This window comes from Megascapheus bottae, unplaced genomic scaffold (assembly GCF_031878675.1).
Source record: "Megascapheus bottae isolate mThoBot1 unplaced genomic scaffold, mThoBot2.hap1 HAP1_SCAFFOLD_139, whole genome shotgun sequence".
Taxonomy (NCBI): domain Eukaryota; kingdom Metazoa; phylum Chordata; class Mammalia; order Rodentia; family Geomyidae; genus Megascapheus; species Megascapheus bottae.
Genome location: NW_028327705.1, coordinates 86,458 through 105,462, shown reverse-complemented (window position 1 = coordinate 105,462; position 19,005 = coordinate 86,458). Strand labels below are relative to the sequence as shown.

The window sequence follows — 19,005 nt, the reverse complement described above, 5'->3', positions numbered from 1 at the left end:
GCTCACACCTGTAATCCTAGCTACTCAGGAGGCTAAGATCTGATGATCGTGGTTCAAAGCCACCCTGGGCACTAAAGACCCTGAGACTCTTAACTCTAATTAATCACTAAAAAACAGGAAGTGGGACTGAGGCTTAGGGATAGGGTGGTGAGATAGCCTTGAGCTGAAGAGCTCAAGGACAGCACCCAGGCCAGGGGGGGGAAGGACTGTGCAAAAGCTTTCATGAGCATCACAATATTAAACACTGGTGGTTTCTGAGTGTGTATTGAAAGGATAAGAAACTGATTGTCTTTTCATGTACAGAGCAAACATCCCCTAGGCATTTCCAGTGCTGCTCTGGAGGGCAAAATCACTACCATTGTATCTCAAACTCTCATAAAGGAAAAAAAATCACCAAAAATCACTTATCAACTCAAGGATGTGTGTGTGTGTGTGTGTGTGTGTGTGTGTGTGTGTGTGTGTGTGGTGTGTGAGTGAGTGGTACTGGGATTTCAATTTAGGGCTTCTCATTTGTCAGGCAGCCAGTCTCTCATTTCATGAACACCCTCAACTTTCTATTATTTTAGTTATTTTTGGAATGAGTTCTCACAATGCTGTCTGGCCCTGTGTCAGCTGGTACTCTTTATATCTACTTCTTCTGTTGCTGAGATGACAGATGTGTGTCACAATTTCCAGCCTTTTAATTAGTTGTGATGAGGTCTCAGGAAATATTGCCCAGGCTGGTCTTGAAATGTGATCCCCCCACACCTCCAACTTTGTTTCCGAGTAGCCAGAATTACAAGCATCAGATACTACACCCAGCATAAATGATATTTTATTAAAATGCAGTCTAGTGTGTTTTAGAAAAGTAATCTCAAGATTGCAGAGCTAGAATATTTATTAAACCGTCCTTTTCTCTGACCCAACTTGATATGAGTGAGTGGATTATAGTAGTTTGTTAAACATATTGTGCTAGAAGTGATTATTATTCATTATTTTTAGAAGGAACTAATATGATTCCGTGAATGCATTTTTCTCTACATCTATAGAACATTCTTTTACTTCTAATTACATAATTTACTTCCCAACCAAATAGATGTCATTCATCTAACAAACATTTAAACCTGTTTACCTTTTTAAATAATTTTTTAAAATTTTATTATTATTATTACTCTTGACATTTCTAACAATTGTATATTTAGTTATGAGCCCTCTGAGGTCTAGAAGATCTCTCTGCTTGAATCTAACTACAGAAGTTAAGCCAAATAAGCCAACATTTAGGAATATTTATGACTATTTCCATTAGCTATATACTTTATGGGGGCTGGTCTCCATATCACATTGTACATTAAAGTTTAGACAAAAAGATCATTTTTATTTCATAATAGCTAATGGATAATATCTAAAACACATTATATAAATTGTGCATTACAAAAAAGAAGGAACACACAAGCTATAGAATCTGTATTTGAACCATAGAAGCTTTACTCTAGTCCAGGAGTTCTAACACAATTCAGCCTAGATTCCTCTGAGTGGAACCTTTTTTTGCATGTCTTATGAGGGAGAGAGAGCTAAGGAAACTCCATGAGATACAGAAAATAATGAATGATTGCCTCCCTGCTGTCCTCTCTGATTTGCTACACATGTCTTCTTGGCTTTCTTTGATCCATCAGAATGCCTTACCTTCTCATCAACTTAGTGCTGGATACTTTGAGGAATGAAGAGGGTTGCTATCTGACACCACCAAAAATTCATACCTTGCTCTGCACTCTCCCTGACAACTCTATTCACCAGCCTGTCTATCTGTCTCAGATTCATAATTTTCTCCAGGACTTTGATTTGGAAAGTGAAACTCCAAACGTCCACTTGTCTCTAAAGCTGTCGATCTCTCAGATTCATACAATGCCTCCTCTGGCGTGACAAAGATATCCAAGTTCATTATCTCTAGCTGCTGCCCCAGGGAGATTTCATCCCTTCTAAAGACCTTCTTGACTGAAGCAGGTCTTCTCTTTACCTTTGTCATCTTGCAACCACTAGGAGACAGATGAGGTACCCAGCATGTTTCATTTCCATAACATTTACATACTATTCATAGAAACACAGGCCAGGGATTGCAAGGGTGACATTGAAGAAAAGTTTGTTCAGGAGGGGCCTCCTGCTGGTCCTGCTGAGAGCTCCTGAAACTCTCAATCCCCAGACCCTTGGCTTGGGGCCGCCCCTGGAAGCAGCACAGGAAAACGTCCTCCAACCGCGGTCAGACGGAAGCTCGCAGATCCATCCCATGGTCCACTGTGAGGCCACTGGTTGGGCTAAGAGCTAGTCGCGCAGCAACACATAAGTTTTATTCTAATACTTTCCAAACTTTGTACTCAAATACTCTACCTACTTACCCCCTGACCTCTCTCATTCTATTTTTCTATCTCTGGACCTCTGCTCCTCTTTCAACCCTTATACTGCATGGATCTACACTTGATGGCTGTTGAGCAACATTGTATATCTAGGTGTTTAATTATTCTCTAGACTCAGAGGGACTTAAAGACAATAGAGATTGGATTGAGAGGCTTATTGTTTGGGATATAAATCGCTTATCAGACTAGTCCATAACTGCACAAAAAGAAATAGTGATAACACCAATCAAAACTTGTGAACATCTAGAGTCTGCCAGCTACAGAGGTCTAGGTTGGTTATATGTGAAAAACTATAATCGTGTTTAGTATTAATCTTGCTCCCATTTTCAAATGGGAGGAACAAGAAACTCAAGAAAAATGTCAAATCAAGAAACAACATCTCCCACCTCCCCCACCCAATGTAAACAGCCAATGGAACAGTCACTGGCAAACCTAGAGGAGAGTCTTCCAAGTGCTGTACAAATGCAATTGATAAACATCATTAATGAAAAATGTGAAAATATAAAGAAAGAGATAAGGGAGGAAGCCATAGCTGAACAAGAGGAAACCATAAACAAGGTGATAAGTAAAAAAGAAGAAGCCATAAAGGAGGCCATAATAAAGGCTGTTCAAAGAAAGATGGATGAATTCATATAATCCACAAATAAAAAGGTGACCGAACTCCAGCAAATGTTCAAAGAAAATAAAGCTACTGAGCTAACCACTCAAATGGAAATCAAGGAGCTAAAGAAATCCATACATGATATAAAAGAAGAGATGCAAGGCATCAAAAATGAGCAATTAGTAGCAAGGGAGATGAAAAATAAAGTAGATAGCTTTGATAGCAGGTTAGACAATGCAGAGGAGAGAATTTCCGGGGCTGAAGATAATTTAGTTATTATAGAGAAAGAACAGAAAATGAGTCAATCCAAATCTAGGAAAAATGAGAGAGCGCTTCAGGAGGTCCAAGATACAATTAGGAAGCCTAATTTAAGGCTACTTGGTATTGAGGAGGGTCTGGAGAAAGAGGTCAATGGTATTGGAAATATACTTCAGGGAATCATCTCAGAGAATTTCCCAAATATCCAGAAGGGCAGACCCATCCAGATACAAGAAGCTTTTAGAACCCCAAACAGACCTGACCAGAAAAGAACATCTCACCGCCACATCGTAATCCGAACTGGATCAGTAGAAACCAAAAAAGGATCCTAAAGGCAGCCAGGGAAAAGGGTTCAGTAACCTATAAAGGAAAACCAATCAGAATCACCCCAGATTACTCAGCAGAGACCATGCAAGCAAGAAGTGACTGGAAGCATATATGTCATGCCCTTAAGTCAAATAACTACCAACCAAGAATACTGTACCCAGCTAAGCTCTCATTCATAACTGAGGGAACAATAAAAACATTCCATTCCAGGGAAAAGCTGCAACAATATGTTGCAACAAAACCAACACTACAGAGAATTCTGACTATGTATGTCTTGCTGTCTCTGTCTCTGTATCTCTCTTCCTGTCTCTCTCAGTGTCTGTCTTACTCTCTTGTCACTCTCTGTCAGTCCTTCTGTCTCTATGTCTTACTGTCTGTCTGTATGCCTCTCTCTGTGTCTGTGTCTGTCTGTCTGTCTTTCTCCCCCCCACTCACACACACTCACACACATACATACACACACACACACAAACACACACAAATACACACAGGGAAAGGTGAGCTGGTAATGACTGGAGACTTAGATGTGGTGGGCTTTCCAGCCACTTATTGGCCTGGGCCTCCATGTCACCTGTGGGGTCCAATGACCCAGAAGTTTTCACTGCCAGGACTGGCCTTGTTTGGACACACATGTGCCAGGCACCCTCTGTGCTCTTCCATGAGGCCTGAGCCCCTCCCATTTGAGGAAAAACTGCCAAACATCTCCTGAACGTCTGCTAGCTACACAAGTGAGTTATGGGAGCCTTGTGTTGACTGTGGGTGCTGGGATACCAAGGTTCTAAGTTCCATTGTGAAGGCAATGAGGTCATCTGTGAAGGTCCCTTCAGTTGACCCCTTCTTTCTGACATACCCTCTCCAAAGGTCCCCTTCTCTATCCTTGTGCTGGCTCTGAGCAGGACACAGCTGTCCAGTGTTACCCCAGCACTTCAATTCTATGGTAGACCTGTGTGGAGTAGACAGCACTCTGGAGGAGACACAATTGGGTTCTCAGCCTCATGGGACCCAAACTTAAACCCCTTTTGTCTCAAGTCCCACTCTGCTCCTCACTTGTCTTCTAAGACATGAAAGGGAAACCTTAAGATGAAGATTCCTGAGAGATGGTATGGAGTTCCCAGTGGTCAGGCTTCAGGGTCAAGTTTCTCCAGGTGCCCTGCTGCAAGTAGAAAATCACTGAGGCTCAGGCCAAAGTGCTCTGTCCCTGATACACAGTTGTTGTCTACACAGGGCACAACCCCTTCCTTATTGGGACCCGAGGATTGACACCTGGGTGGAGCATGCCTGAGTGTGGGCGCAAGGGAAGTGTGACTTCCTCATTTTGTGGCTGTCAGCAGTGGGTTTGGGGAACACTGTATTTCAGTATGGACCTGTGCGGCCATTTCTTGGTCTGGGATGTGTGTTCTGTCATGTCTCTCCAGCCACAGGGACCTCTTTCTAACTTGCTCCTGGACACACGTGTGCTTCTGCTGTCTTCCTGGTGTCTTCATCGCTCCCCCCACATTCTCCCACTTATTCCTAGAGAGTTTGGCAGGGGCCTGAGAGACTGAATGGACATCTGCCCTCAGGAGTGAGGTGGAGGACTGGGCCCCTCCTTCCTGCAGGCGGCCAGCTTGCAGAGGACCCCATGCAGCCCGCAGGCTCTCCCAGCTGCGGTCACATAGCGTGGATCCCATGAGCACCTGGGTATTGTCAAGGTGTTCAACCTTGCCCTTCCTGTCTTTAGGAATTTGTACTCAGGACCTGGATGTTGTTCTAGAGCTCTTTTTGCTCAAAGCTAGAGTGCTACAGCTTTAAGCCCCATGGCTACTTGTGGAGTTTTCAGTGGCTATGTGGCAGGAACATTTCATGGGGACTTTTCTGCACAGGCATCATGATCCTCTGATCTCAGCCTCCCACCAGCACCAACCAGGCTGTCACTGTGGTTTTTATCCCTATGTAAAGAAGTTACATTATTTTCACAGATGCGTAGAATGGTTACAGTTACATAGGACATGGATTGAGTTCTTTTCCTTTTGTCCAGTGTCATTCCTTCCGCAAACTATCAGTTTCCTACTTCTGTTTCTACATGTGACTTGTCTAGATGTCTTTCAGTACAATGTCTATTGAACATCACTGATGAATATTTTCACACTTTTGTCCTGAGTTCTATGTTCCTACCCAAGATAGACACCGAAACAAGAGTATAAAACGAAAGAAGAAAACAGAAAAAGCAAAACCCCACAAGAAAAAAATGTTTTTCTATACAGTGTCGTTCATAGAGATATGTTTCTGAGTACGTATATATACCTACTGTTTAACACATGTATACATCAGTTTATAGCTGTCTATCTATCTATCATCTATCTATCTATCTATCTATCTATCTATCTATCTATCATCTATCTATATGGCAAACAGATTAGTATATGGGGTAATTGTTTTGTCTTATGTTTCAGCCTGGTCTTCACAGATGATTTGGTTGGGTTAACATTTACTTTGCTGAGAGTAGATTGTTAACATCTATTGTTGAACAGAGCCATCGTCTTTGGGTAGCCTCAAGACACTGTTTTAAAGTGTACATAGTTGATTCATGGGTTTGTGCATCAATGTTTATTTACCTCTTCTTGGGTGTTTTCCCCTTAGATCATTCCCATAATTAATATGCAGTGTCCTTCATTATCTGTATCCACTGGTTTGGATCAGAAGTCTATTTTATGGTGCAACCTCATACAAACCCCACATTCAGCCAGATATGAGGAATGATGTGCATGTTTAGTATTTGTTTAGGCAATTTGTGTATCCTAGCAGTGGATCATTGCTGGAGAATGTTCTGTGTGCAGCTTCTTGAATGTGAGTTTCATGGTCATCTGGTGACATACTCCTTTCAGGCCTATTAGCCCCATTGGCATTATTTGAATTCAGAAATATGTTTGTCCATTTTCTGCAGTGAAATCACTTTTCTAGCAATTATTGGACTGCATAGAAGTCAGCATTACAGGACATCATATGACATGGAACATCTGTACAAGAATGAAGCTTGTTTAACAGTGGAAGGGCCTACACACTGAGGAGAGTCATTAGATCTAGGGATGCTGTAACTCTCAACTACATAGAGCAGCTGCTTTCTATCTCCACTGTGTTACATCATACCCTTGAGTTTCTTGAGAACACACATACACACACACACACACACACACACACTTATATATACTTATATATTTGTGCATCTCTCTCTTCTATGGATATATGCAAGTAATTCTCAGAAGCCTTGACTGAATTGCCAAATCTAATTTTGCTTTTGTTTTACCAGTGTGGATATCTTTAAATGTATGCTTGAGAGCTGTCCTTAAACTTTATATTTTCCTATAACTATTAGTATAGCATTTGAGCCACAGGGTCACTGCCTGCTTTTTGGAGTAGTTATTTTGGGGCTGGTGTTTCCTAGAGAATCTGGCCAAGGCTCTACCTCTTGTTTCTCAGCACCTCTTGCAGGTTTTCCTGTTTCTGTTGTACTGAGGAGTTGAACCTAGGTTTTTGTGCATGCCTGGCAAGCACTCTACCCCTAGGCCACATTCCCGGCCCTGAGCATTTAAATGGAATACCCTGTGATGTAAGTCCAGTGTATGTTCTCTGCAATTCCAGTGACATTTTCTGAGAGGCTGCAGTCCTGCGTGGGTGGGTGACCACGGGTCTCTTGAACCTCATGCCGATGGGATGACCACCATTCATAAGGAGGATTGGATCAAGGAACTCTTATCCCATTGAGTATCCTCCATATTCAACAATGTACTAACGAGGAGTCCACTTATTGAAAAATGAACTGTGATTAAGTTTTACAGGCTCATGGCTTGTCTATCTTACAAATGAGGTCTAGAGTTCAATGCATAACTGAAAAACAAACAAGCAAACAATCCAAAAATCAATCGTCCTGTCATGATTTCATTCATTCCTTTTCTAAGATGAAAGAAACAGGCTCAGTGACAGTGGCTCATGCCTGCACTCTAGCTACTCTGGAGTCTGAGATGTGAAGGAGATTCAAAGGCAGCCTATGGAGGAAATTCTGTGAGAGTTACATGTCCAAGTATCCACCAAGTATCATAATAACGTGTGTCATATGCAGTATGGTACTAACCTGAGAAAGGAAAGCCTGGCAGTATCTGTGTTCCCTTAGGATGACTTTCACCTGGCCTTCCCTTTTGAGACCAAGCATACTCCTTAATCTTCCTCCTGAGTAGTGTGTCATCACATGTTTACTGGAGTGGGGATTACCCAGAGAGTCAATGAATATGAGTACATATCTCTAATTTTTGTTTGTCATTCATTTAGTATGCATGCACATGACTATTGACAAAAGCATACTTAATAGCTCTGTGCTAAAAGAAAAAGGCACGTGGAATATGCAAACATAGGGTCAGGTGAATTACTTAAAAATTATTAACCACACAAACACCTAAGCACACACACATGCACACACAGACAAACACACAGGGAGAGGAGAGCTGTTAATGACCAGGGGATTTAGATATGTTCAGCTCCCTAGACTCTCACTGCCCTGAACCTCCCCATGTCACCTGTGGGGTCCAATGAGAGCATCTCCAGAAGTGTCCACGGCCAGGCCTGGACTTGTTTGGACACAGGTGGGCCAGGCACCCTCTGTGCTCTTCCATTAGGCCCGAGCCTCTCCCATTTGTGAAAAATCAGGCAAACATCTCCTGAACCTCTGCTAGCCACACAAGTGAGCAGTTGGGGGCTTGTGTTGACTGTGGGTGCCGGGATACCAAGGTTCTAAGTTCCACTGTGAAGGAAGTGAGGTCATCGCTGGAGGTCCCTTCAGTTGAGCCCTTCCTTCTGACACACCATCCCCAGATGACCTCTTTTCTCACCACTTGCTAGTCCTGAGCATGAACTCATCCATTCAGGGTTTCAGCAACTGTTCAATACTACTCTCCCCAGGTAGACCTGGTGCAGCAGCCACACCACCTTAGAGGAGATACAGATGGTCTCTGTGCTTCCTGGTGCCCAGTCCTGTTTCCCTGTAACCACAATTTCCAGTGTACTAAGCTGGTGACTTGTAAGAGATAGAACAGGCAATGGAAATTTGAGGAACCATAAAGATTCTATGGGATGCCCAGTGGACAGGCCTCAGGGCTAAACTCCACCCTGTCCCAAGCTGCCAACAGAAAAGCACTGAGGCTCAGCCCAATATGTTCTGACCACTGATACAGAGTCTCTCAGTCTACAGCCACAAGCCGGTTCTCACAGGGCCCTGAGATTGAGGCCTGGCTAACGCACGTCTGTCTGATGGAGTTAGGAAACTTTGATTTCCTCCAAATGTGTGGCTATCAGCAGTGGGTTAGGGGACACTGTATTTCAGATTGGAAAGGTGATATCATTTCCAGGCCCTATGATATTCCTTGGACACCTGTCCCTTCATGCCCTCTCATCCACACTTACCTCTGGACTGGGAAGATCCTATTTATGCCTCCAGTGGAGCTTGGAAGACAGATATGAAGTGGTTAATGTTTGTGTTTTTTCCTGGTGCCAGTTGTGAGGCTTACATTCTGGTTCTGGGCACTGTCCTTGAGCTTCTTGGCTCCAGGCTGGTACTCTGTCACTTTAGCCACTCTTCTCTTTTTGACCTTTGAGTTTCAGGAACTTTTCTTCTGGAGACAGCTTGGAATCTCCGTCTCCACATCTCAGCCCCTGAGAAGCTATTAGTACAGTGGTTCCTCATTGGCGCCTGGTTTCTATAATGAATTTTCACTGTTGTGTATCACATCTCCTTTTCCTTTCAACTGCTGGACCCACTGTTGTTGTCGTGACTTTCCTGACAGGCCAATATCTGAAGGTCCTTTCCCGGACTCTATGTCATAGACCTTTGCATGGCCTGCTGAGGAAAATACAAGCAGTGATGATGCCATTCCACTCCCTAGGATTCTCCCCTCTGCTGCTTGTCGTGAGCCTGAGTCAGTTCTGGAGTAATTTTCTTCGATACGTCCATGATGGACCTGATATAGCCCATGAACACATGGTATTAAGTTTTTCCAATGCTTTCTTGGATGCTTGAACTCAGGTCTATTTTCTTCCACTGGTCCTCAGTACTGGGGTAATTGAGGAGTAAGGGAAGAAATTAGGTCATTGTGAGTGTGCCCTTAAATGGGATATTGGGATGAGGGGGTCTTGTATTTGCCTCTCTCTGTCTCTGTCTCTGTCTCTGTCTCTGTCTCTGTCTCTGTCTCCCTCTCTCTCTCTCTCTCTCTCTCTCTCTGTCTGTCTGTCTGTCTGTCTTACTCTCTGTCTCTCTCTGTCTCCTTGTCTATCTTCCTGACACTGTGAGGTATATAGGTCTCCCTTTTTATTATTTATTTATTTTTATTATTTTATTTTGCCAGTCCTGGGCTTGAGCTCAGGGCCTGAGCACTGTCCTTGGACTTTCTCAAGGCTAGAGCTCTACCACTTGAGCCTCAGCACCACTTCCGGCTTTTCGCTATGTATGTGGTACCGAGGAATCGAACCCGGGTCTTCTTGCATGCTAGGCAAACACTTTAACCACTAGGCCAAACTCCCAGTCCCAGGTCTCCCTTTTTAATTGTATTCTATTGTCAGATGGTTGGGGGATTAATGTCACATTCATCACACATTGGGTACATAACTTCTTGAACACTGATTCCCCTTCCTATATTGTTTTTTCATTTTTCTTCCCTCAATCCCTACTCAATCATTTTGTGTTTCCCCATTCCTTCTCTATTTCAATTAAACAAGTAAAGTATATACAATATACCATATGCCTCTTTTTCAACTCTCTTGATGTACTGTGCACAAAGCAATATAGCCAACAGATACATTGACCTGAACCATGAGGCAATATAAACAGTTTTCCTTTTCAGTGGGTGTTCTCAATTGTTTGGGGACAGGTATCTGACTCTCCAGGTGAAGTGAGTTTTCCATTGAGATCCCTACAGGAGGCCTTCAGGATACCAATCAGACAAGATCAGAAAAAAGAAGGACTCGATACTTTATATTTCAAACACTGAACATACACAACATGGAATATGAAAATTACAAGAGACAAACTGAAGGAAACAGGGGGACATCATTTCAGATTAATAAAGAAAATGATCTCTTAAGAAGTAGTAACAAGGCTTCCCTGGCTTGGGCAGCCCAGGAGCTGTGCCTCGCGGGTGCCAGGCCCTGCTCGCAGGCCATGGGAGAAGGGGACGCCGTGGTGCGCTGCCGGCCCTTCCCTGGGGCGCTGCGGTGGCACTGGTAGTGGCAGCAGCAGCAGCAGCAGGAAAGGGAAAACAGCTCCTCGGAAAAAAGCTCAAGGAAAAACACAACAGAACCGAAAACTCACAGACTTCTACCCTGTTCGAAGGAGCTCGAGGAAGAGCAAAGCTGAGCTGCAGTCAGAAGAAAGGAGGAGGATAGACGAGCTCATTGACAGCGGGAAGGAGGAAGGCATAGATTGACCTTATTGATGGCAAAGGCAGAGGTGTCATCGCCACCAGGCGGTTCTCCCGCGGCGACTTCGTGGTGGAGTACCACGGGGACCTCATGGAGATCACTGACGCCAAGAAGAGAGAGGCGCTGTACGCACAGGACCCCTCCACCGGCTGCTACATGTACTACTTCCAGTACCTGAGCAAAACCTCCTGCGTGGACGCCACTCGAGAGACAAATCGCCTGGGGAGACTGATCAATCACAGCAAGTGTGGGAACTGCCAGACCAAGCTTCACGACATTGCCGACATTGCCGGCGTGCCTCAGCTCATCCTTGTGGCCTCCCGCGACATCGAGGCGGGGGAGGAGCTGCTGTATGACGATGGCGACCGCAGCAAAGCTTCCATTGAGGCCTACTCCTGGCTCAAGCATTGACCGCAACACCCTCCTGCCAGGACTAAGTGCCCTCAAAGGGAAGGGATTTTTTTTACACATTTAATCTTAGCAGATTACTTCAGATGTTTTTTTTTAAAGTACTTTAAGATGCCTTCTCACTGTAGTATTTAATATCTGTTACAGGTTCCTGAGTGGACTTGAACAGATGGCCTTATATTTCCAAACTTTTATATTCTAGTTGTTTTGTATCTTTTTTGCATACAAGTGGAACGTTTGTGCTTCCCGTGCATGCAGTCCAGGACTCAGCACAGGTTTTAGAAGGAAGAGTCAGACATGAACTAGGAAGCTGGGCGTGCGTGCCCCACCCCTGTCCCGGAACAGGCAAGGGCCCTGCGCCCGAAACTGGCTTGGACGGGACGTCTCCAAGCTCTTGTTCTCGTGTCTCGGCAGGCGCACATTGAAGTAGCAATGTTTTTTCAAAAGGTTTCACAGTAAGCTAGTCTTCCCCTCTGCTTTCTCAAGCTTTCTGACAGCGCTGGCTGGCAAGAAGCATGGCTGGCCCCGAAGCGCCTCCCCAGAGGCCACTGCTCCAGGCCCTGGCCTCGGAGCGTCAGGGTGGAGGCCCCGGGGAAAGGCACTGCTCCACACCCCGGCAGGCCTTCCTGAAACGGGGCTCTTTCTAGAAATGTGAACACTGAGTTTAATTTAAAGAAATCATAATAATAAAAGCTGAAAAAAAATTCAAAAATCCACAGAAAACAACTTCCATGTTTATAGGTCTTGCAGTGAGTGAAGTGGCTGCGGTTTTTTGTTTCATTTGGGGTCTTCTTTTTTTGGTTTGGTTTTGTTTTGTTTTGTTTTTGTAGAGGAGAATGAGATGGTACTCTATTCTAATCAACAATAACGTTTTGTAGTGGGACCAGAAATTACTTAGCCATGCCCCACCCGCCCCCTTGAGCTCGGTTGGAGTTCCCAGCCTGCTGTGGAGCCTTCTGCCTGTCAGGAGCCTTGTGTCCTGAGAACACAGCCAGGAAATGAAGCGGGACCCGAGGACTCCCGCCCTGGCTACCACCACCAGCCGTGGCCCAGGACTGAGGGTAAGCTCAGGTGTTCTCGCAGTGTGACAGGTGACAGCAGGCAGCGGAGGCTGCCTCCTCCCCTGCCAGTGGGGACCAGTTCTCGAACTGCTCAACTCCAGGCCAGGGCTCCTGCCTGCCCTGCACCAAGGTAAATGTGAATAGAGACAGGTATGAGGAGTGGCCCTGTCCTCGATCCCCCACCCTGGACCTCACCACGGTGCTACCTAAGAAAGTCTTCCCCCGCAACCCCGCGAGCCTGGTCAGTGATCGTCAGACTGGAGGAGGATCCGACAAGGGTGTGTAAATGAGATGAAATGGCTTGATTGTACCCATTTGTGGTTTAACTTTGTACTTAAGCAAATGAAAAAGGAAATAAAACTTGAAAATGATTTGTCATCATAAAAATGAAAAAAAATTAAAATACTTATTGCCAGGCAAAAAAAAAGAAGTAGTAACAATTTTCACACATGTACTTTTCATGTTGGTGCATCTAAACTAATGAAGCAAATAGCACTGCATTTGCTAATCCAACCTAGTGTTAGTGGGGTGTGGTGATACCTCAGTCTCTAACAGGCAGGATACCCAGACTACTCCTGGCCTCAAAACATGAACCAAGAAACATCAGAATTGAATGGCACTATGAACCAAATGGACTTAATCGACAGATACAGGCTATTTTTTATTTTTATTGTGATTAATAGAGGGTTACATTATATTCACCAGATAAAAAGTACATAATTGAGCAAACCTTGATACCCTTCTTATGACATGGTCCCCATTTCCCTCCCACTCTCCCCCCGCTTATCTTGATTTCCCCCCTTCCCTATCCAATTTCAAATAACCAATTAAGCACATATAGAATATATCAGATAACAAGATGAAATATTGTACCAATATGAGATAACCAAGGGATGGCAAAAGAGATGAGTGATAACATAGTACATTAAGGATAACAGTCACTCATTATATGGCTTTTGTTTCCTTCTCCTGGAGGTCCTTACATTTAGTGTTATACTATTTGGTCTAATGTCTCTAGATTTTCTTCTATGGTAAATCTCTGCTAGGAGAGCCCAAGGTTTCTACTGATTATAGCAAATGAGGGAGACTTGGTGTTAGAGTGCTATAAACTGACTTACTTCAGTGTTGTCCCACCATACCTTATATGATGTATACATGGTGTAGATTGTTATGCTTTACGCAAATGTATGTTTTATGTTACATTTATTTTTCATTTCATTGTATAGAGGGGTCTTGAACTCTCACTTGGCTTTTTATTTTCTTCAGGATGGCAATCTACTACTCGAGCCCCACCTCCATTGTAGTTTTTTTGTCTGCCTCAGCTGGCTTTGCATGACGATCGTCCTATCTCATTCTCCTAAGTTGTTAGGATTCCGAGTTGTGATGGATCCTGGTCTTTTCTCCCTGATCTGTGCTGTGCCCTGCCTGAGCCTCCAGCACAGCTGTGAACATCTACTTCTTCCTCAGGTCTGTTGCTGGCGCCATGGTCATTACCAGGCAGGCAGTGGATGCCTGCTTCAAGCTGGAGTTTGAGCACCTTGTCCTGGGGAATTGGGTCATTTGAAGTACCAACCTGGATGAGCAGCTGGTGCAGGAGCTGGTGCTGCAGACCTGAGCAAGCTCACTACTGTGGTGGGAAACACCATGTGCACTTTGGACTTGTATGAAGGTACATGGTGTGTGTGGGGGGGTGTGTGTGTGAAATCTAGACTCAAGAGCCCCTCCTTGCCCTGATTCTGCTTCTAAGGATGTCCAGGGTGAGCTGTCGGCACCTTGGCTGTCACCCCATCTCAGCCTTTTCCTGGTGGAGATAGCAGTGGCTAGGAGCCATGCTAGGAGCAGGCAGGAGCTGGGGAGCCACCCCTGCGTCCATGCTGGGTGTGGGCAGAGCGCCACTGTGTGGCAGCAGCTGACAATACAGAGTCCCCATGTCTGTGCTGCAGGAAGAGGCCGCCTGGATGATGCCCTCTGCTCCTACATGGAAATGGACAAGCAGGCCTCCCTTCAAGCTGCCCACGCATCTGGCATCTGAAACATCGAGATGGAATCATTGCTGTTTGCAGCCATATGGAATATGTGTGGCCTTTGTTGTAAGCATGTACATGGTGGCCCCTGGGCATCCTTCTTCCACCATCTCTGCTCTGCTGGCCAATCCTGAAGTCCAGGCCACCTCTTCCTACCCCACCCCAATCTATGTTTTGGGCTTTTATGCACTGGGCTCACAGGTCAGTGTCACACCGAGCTGATACCCTTGCAGCCTTGGGGAAAATGTTGTGTGATGGTGACAGCATCGTTGGTGTCCCCGTAGTCTTCTCTTGGTCAAATCACCTTTGCCTTGTAGGGTGTACAGAACAGGTGAGAGCCTGCCTTGCAATTGGCTCAGACATTAACTTATGTCCTTCTGATAGGCTAAGGTATAAACTCAGAGTTTGATGCCTTGTCTTGCCATGTAGGTGCGCTACCAAGTGAGCCATGCTCCTGTCCTTTTTATTGCTGTGTGTATATTTCAGATAGAGTCTGGAGTTTGGCCAGGCCACTTTGCATTGTAATCTTCTACCTATCTTGTAACTGGGAGTGTAGCCCTGAAACCCCACAACTCCTTTGAGACAGGATCTTAAACCTTTACCCTATTGGCTATGAACCATTTTCCTCCTCATCTCCATCTCCCAAGTAGCTAGGATGACAGGTGTAAGCCACTGTCCCTGGCCTAGTAGGACTTTTCTTTTAGAAGCGAGGAAAGAGGTGGATGAGACCTAGGACAAGGTGATGCTTGTAAGGGCAAAGCTTCTAGAGTTCCTGAGCCAACCATGGTGCCTTTCCCTGCTTGCTTCATCCCCCATCCTCTCCTGAGTCAGAGTGGACATAGCAGACTTGCCTAGGGCATGCACAGGCTGAGGCTCCCAGCTCCCTGCTTGGTCTGATTCTTGTGAATGAAGCTAGAGATCTGGCCCTTGGGGTTGACAGGGTCTTTGTGTTTGGCAGTTGCAGTGGTGTGCATCAACCTCCTGGAACACCTACAGGAGTCCAGATCAGCAGCCCTCATGAGGTGCTTGCTGAGTACCAGCAGAGGCCACAGCACTGGTGAGCTACTTCTTCAAGAAGAGTCTGGGAAAAGCCTGAGGCTTAGAGACAAGCTGTCCCCAGGTCTGTCCATTCTAATGGATCTCCAATGTCTCCTTGAGTGTGGGCTGGTGGCCCATGCTTTAGGAGGCTGAGATCACATTCTACTTCAGAGCAGACATCCAAGTCCCTACTCAACTAGTTTTTTCAAGGTGACAGGGGTCTCACTAAAGTTTTTTCCATGCTTCCTTTGAAGTGTGATCCTTCTGGTCTCCAGATCACTCAATCTCTGGTTCCAAATTAGTGTCTCCATACATGGGATTACCTGAGTGTTCAATTTCTATTTCATATCCTACTTTGATTAATTTGGAAGAACATATGCCATAAAGAAAATGACTTACATGTCAGATGGTGGATTTATGTGTTCATTTATTTCCCACTGATGGCTTACTGTGGAGCAAGATTACATGAGATACTAGACATGAACGAACAGGATTTCATTTTGCTTCTTCCCTTCAGAGCAGTTCCATTCAGTTCACGATCTCCTAGAGAAATACGAGGCAGAGACCCAAATGTTATGGAAGACAATAGTCTACATTCTTGTGTCCCAGACACAAAACCTCTCAGTTCTCATGTCTTCCCTCGAGAAAGAAGTCCATGTGTGGGGTCCTATTGAAAGATGGGTGGACATCTGACAAGTGCTGGAAGGTCAGTTTTTGAAGCAAACACGGGACAATGACAGCCACAGTCCAGAGTGGGCGACCCCACTAGTAAGAGTGAGAGTATGGTCGTCTAAGCTCCAGCCTCTGTGGGCTGCTTAATATACTGTACCAGACTATGCAAGAATAAAATGCAACTGCTATTCAAATTTAGCTTGTGTCTGTGCCCTGTGTCACGCCTGTCACCCTAGCAGTTCAGGAGGCTGAGTTGTGAGGATCTTGGTTTCCAGCCAGCCTGGGCAGGTGACACATCTCCATTAGCCATCAAAAAAAACCCCTGAACTTTGAGCTGTGTTTCAAGAAGTAGAGTGCTAGCCTTGAGCAAAAGGAACAGTGCCTAGGCTCTGAGTTCAAGCACCAAGACTAGCACACACACACACACACACACACACACACACACACACACACACACGTCCAACGAAAAGTTTGACTAGATCCTTGATTTTTCATTACTTTTTTTTTATTTAAGACCTTTATTAACAGGTGCTTGCAAATTGTTGACTTTTTTGAAAAATGAAGTTGTAAACTTTTATTGTGAATTAAAAATGAAGTTCTTAAAAATCTCAACTTGACCAGATATGAAACAATTTAAAAACTTTAAAGGTGTATTGAGAAAAACCAGGCTTTTTAAAAAAAAACACGTTTGACATTACGAAAAAGAGACGTGTTTAGATAAAAATAATAAAAACCCCATGCTGCATAGATAATGCAGATAGTTCTAGTTATCTGGTCAACGGGCAAAAAGCAAGCACTTAAGGTCTCCAGCTGCAATCTTTTGTTCATTTCTTATCGCTGGAATTTCACATTCATGTCTTCGTTTTGGATGACTAAACCGGATGATGGTAAAGATGGTAGGCCGGCTTTTCCTCAGCCCCGCCCTGCTCAGCCTCGGTTTGAGGAAAAATCCTCAGCTGGTGGATCGGCTGCTTTCCTCTCTTTGCCATCTGGTGGTTGAGGGTTCTCCGGGCGTCTTGTCGGTCATTGAAGTACCTACAGTGCCAACGTTGAGGTGGCTGCTGGCCTTGGGTCTCACCTCCTCGATTTTCCTTATCCTCTTCATTCCCACCCACTCTAGGCTGTCTTTGGCGAGGAGGCCTCTGCGGAATTGTGGTCTGTCTCCCTGGTCCACCTTGTTCTTCTGTGCCCTGGTTGTCAGCACCCTCCATCCCCTCTCCCTGCACAGGAGGGTTGGAGTACTGTGGTCGATGCCCAGAGGGTCTCCGAATGGAGTAAGGTGGGAACCTGCATCTGCGGTGGGGCCGGCGCTGTTGGGCCTGCCTTCGGGAGCACTCTCGGATCCCTCCTTCTTCTCCCCATGCTCCTCTTCTGGAGGCTCTGCGGGTAATTGCGCGGAGGACCCCGACTAGGTGGATGGCGTCTATAATGGTTATGGTCGGCTGCACATTGACGGCCTTGCCCTGCTGCCCTGGTGCTGGTGCTGAGGTCAGGGCCTCGGGCAGCTGCTGGGTCTCTGCCTTGCTGCTCCCAGCTGAGGTGATGGTGACCGGGGCCAGCTGTGGCAGCTGTGGCTCCCCCAGGGCTGTGGTGGTAACTAGGCCCGCGGCGGTGGCGGGGCTGCTCAGGGCTCTCGGGGGTCGGATTGTTCATTACTTTAATAGAGTTCACTGTGCAAGCCTCTACTTTATGATGATTCACTCATCCTGATAATGGGAGAACAAGGACACAATGTGGAGGGAAGGCAGCTTCTCTGGGCTTGAGGATACCATGTGCAGAGGGCAGAGCCACAGTGTGAATGGAAAGAGGAGCTGTGCAGGAAGTACCCTCAGCCTTTGCCACATTTCCCTCCTTGGCCTGACAGATGTGTCATCGGCTAAAACATTTCAGCTCCTGGAAAGGTGTGTGAGCTGGCAGGGTCACACAGGGTGAGGATAGCAATGGCCACCTCACCAGAATATAGGGAAGACCTCCAGATAGGTGTGAAAGACTTGGTAGGGACTGTAGCCCACAGTAGCATCTCCTAGATGAAGACAGCAGCATTTGCATGCTGGCCTGGTTGCCGTCTCCTTATTCAGAAGACTCTGCTGGATTTTCCCCTTTATTTGTATCTACAGGATCTTAAGCTTCTATTGGCCATAAAAGAAATGCAAAGCAGAACAACTCTGAGATTCCACCTCACTCCAGTTAGAATGGCCATGATCAAGAAATCTAATGACAACAGATGCTGGAGAGGATGTGGCCAGGAGGGATCACTACTACACTGTTGTTGGGAGTGTAAACTCATTCAACCACTTTGGAAAGGTGTATGGCAGTTCCTCAAAAGACCAAACCTACAGCTCCCCTATGACCCAGCAATTCCAGTACTTGGCATTTACCCAATTGTAAACACTAGCACATACTAAAGCCACTAGCACAATGATGTTCATTGCAGGACTATTTACTATAGCAAAGATATGCAACCAACGCAGATGCCCCTCAGTAGATGATTCGATCAAGAAGATGTGGTAATCATACACAATGGAATTCCATGCTGCCATCAGAAAGAATGTCTTTGCCTATTTGTAAGGAAGTGGAAAGATTTGAAAAAAATCATATTAAGTGAAGTAAGCCAGACCCAAAGGAACATAGACTCAATGGTTTTCCTCATTTGTAATAATTGGTTCAAACCTTGGACTCTCCTAGCAGAGGATTACAATAGCTCAAAACCTAGATACATAAGGCCATATAGGATGAGGCTAAATGAAAGGACTTCCAGGATATGGAATCAAGAGCCATATAATGTGTGA

General features: G+C 45.3%; 3 pseudogenes; 2 read left to right on the top strand and 1 right to left on the bottom strand.

Annotated features, from left to right (window-relative positions):
• The first annotated feature begins 4,372 nt into the window (after positions 1 to 4,372).
• LOC150039477 (uridine phosphorylase 1-like) lies at positions 4,373 to 15,602 on the top strand (annotated as a pseudogene).
• On the top strand, positions 8,114 to 11,516 carry LOC150039478 (N-lysine methyltransferase KMT5A pseudogene; annotated as a pseudogene).
• Positions 15,603 to 17,088: 1,486 nt separating the features above from the next.
• LOC150039476 (Y-box-binding protein 1 pseudogene) lies at positions 17,089 to 17,869 on the bottom strand (annotated as a pseudogene).
• Between the last annotated feature and the right edge of the window lie 1,136 nt (positions 17,870 to 19,005).